Source organism: Anoplophora glabripennis, unplaced genomic scaffold, assembly GCF_000390285.2.
Source record: "Anoplophora glabripennis isolate ALB-LARVAE unplaced genomic scaffold, Agla_2.0 scaffold1204, whole genome shotgun sequence".
NCBI lineage: Eukaryota > Metazoa > Arthropoda > Insecta > Coleoptera > Cerambycidae > Anoplophora > Anoplophora glabripennis.
The window spans coordinates 67,623-70,489 of record NW_019417287.1 but is presented as its reverse complement, the minus strand read 5'-3'; positions in this window follow the sequence as shown (position 1 = coordinate 70,489).

The following is a 2,867-nucleotide window of genomic DNA, read 5'->3' as shown; positions in this document are numbered from 1 at the left end:
TGTACAAGACTTACATGAAAACGGTTGTTATTTGGAACATTTACTTGCAGTGTTTTTGCTTAATTAATAAAATTCACATAGTTTCAGTTTTGTCATACTGCTTATTTTGTAGTTGTATTGCAGTGTTTTAAATGGAACATCTAGACGAACAAATATTGCCCTTCCAAAATCATGTAGAGAGGACGGTTTGCATATTATACTCTATAAGCTATATGTGACGCCCTTACACCACACATTCAAATTTGTTAACATATTTGAACTTTTTATCCTAGAAACCCCTGTGTACCAAGTTTGATAAAGTTGTCGATCTATTTTCACCTCGAGAATTTGTGGTAGAATTTTTTTTTTTCAGGAAAAATCCTAAACTTTCTGAATCAACATTAGGTAATTATTTATAAAATTAGAAACTATAGAATGGAAAACGTTAACTTTAAGAAATGCAAAAGGTATTCCTCTAAACTTTCTTTATTTGATTCAGGACTAATACCTTCATTTCGAATTCGAAGCCTTACAAGACAAAAGGCTATAACCAATTATTCCCTGATAAGGAATCATTTTCCCATTTACCCTGAAATTACCCTGTACTTTAATGTTACAAGAGGTAGTTTATTTATAATAGAATTTCAAAATTTTATCCACCAACTTGTAACCACATCTCCGTGACAAATACAGGACAGGAGCATTAATGAACTCACGTGTTATTAAAAAAAACACTAAACTGTACTACACTAATTAATTAACTAAATTAAGGTGAAGTAAACTACTAAAGCAATCTAAAAAGATAATTGATTTTATTCAAAATACGGTAGGTACATTATTGAACACAAGTCACAAAAACTCCAGGTTTTTATTAGGACATTCTTCTTCTTCTTTCATTTATAATAGTATTTTTGCCCTAGAAAGGCCATCTGCCAAGTTTGAACATGAGATTCGTGTTTAGCACACAAATAAACATGGGAAATCAGTCATGTAGGTTAAAATCGGGATAGAGTCGGTATTCTTCATATGTACCAAGATAATATTGATATAACTACAGACTTACAAAAAATTTGAACTCTGAAAATTTTTTACTCTTCAAATTTGGTTTCAGCACATCCAAAAACTAAAAAAAAAATATATTTTTTTGTCGGTCTGTGTAGTCACAATATTTATGTCATTGCTAAACACGTAAGTTGTTGATATCTACTGATACTTCGCCCGATGACCACTTCCACTTTGTTGGGCAAATTTACTACTGATAAAGCTGCGGTACTGATCTGAATATATCTGTGACTTAGTTCTAAAAGGGCCAATGTCATTTTTTATTCATTTAAGAAAATGGCAATCAAAGTTTTTAACTCAAACTTAATCATAGATAAAAATCTAGGAAACAATTTTATTTTACAAATTCCTTAAAAAATAAATTTTATATATCCAAAGGATTTAAGTGATTAGAAAAAAATTATATTAAGAAAAAAAATTCCGACATTGGCCCATTTTGACATGCGAAAAAACATTTAAAATTTGACATTGGCCTTTTCAATAGGCGATAGGACGAACAACTATTTTATATGTAGTAGTTTTTTTGGCTTCTTCTATGGCGGCGTGGATAATCCATGTATGCTCAGGTACTAAGAATTTGTAGTAAATTATCAGTTCTTTTCCTATATTCCAAGACACTTCAATGGCCATCATAAACATAATTCGCAGAAAGATATTTCTGGTTTGACCTGGGCAAAAATTCAGTATAAAAAACTATTTCATTGATGTCTTTAGAAACCAAACAGGAGGCTATTTGCTGTTCTATAGGTAGCACATTGTAGAGTTACTGTTTCCCCGATTTTCATAAGCCAGGGTCCATAATTTTCGTTTATAAAATGAAATGCCATTAATCAGATAAGGCGTTGGCCGTTTTAGAAACATTTTATTTTTTACTGCTATGGGCTATTAACATTGGCCGTTTTAAAGTTTTGTATAAACGTATCCCAGCAAAGTACATTGGCCATCTCAACTCTCAATACAATGGTAATTAAGAGGAATCCACCATTGGCCTTTTTATTATAAATACCTACACCTCGAAAAATGTAGTTCGATGGTATCAACAACTCATTTTAAGCAAAAAATTGACATTGGGCCTTTTAGAATCAAGCCGCAGATATAATTTTTTGTTCCTCACTATGTTATGCATTTTATAACAAAACTAAAATAACGAAACTTTCGAAGGGAGTAGCTTAAATATGTATTTTAATTTTTAGAACTCAATCTTTTCCCTTCGTTTCGTAAAATTATTTTCTGTTAAAAAAATCTCTCACTGGTTTGTTTTCTAACGTTAAATATTATTTTTTGTCTTAGGATAGCATTATTTTTTTACTGTCTTTTTTACAACTACATACACTCGACAATTCGACATAATTGCATATAATTATGAATCAAAAGACAACTAAAATCGTAAAAAATGCATAATTGTTCAATTACAGGCTATTCGACTAAACCGACAGCTAGGCAGTTGGCTATCGGCGCCAATGATCAGCAGTAAAATTGAGGCAGTTATAAAAAAAATAAAAAAAAAATTTTTTTGTTGCATTCTGTAAGGAAAATAAAAAAATCTAACAAAATCGCCTCCAATTTGGATTGAATTATTATTTGCTGCTGTCACACTTAAAATATTTAAACAAAGCTAAATTAAGTGAACGTGTTGACTACTGCTATGAGTATATTTCTTAAAATGACCGCTAGAAAATGTTTTTTTGTCGACTTCATGCAGTCACTTTTAAATCTAGTGAGTAGGTTTAAATTGTATAAAAATACAGAGTGCTTCAGGATTAAGTCGATAAACCTTGAATACGTGTTCTTCTGGTCAAAATAATTTAAAAAAGGGTATATAAACA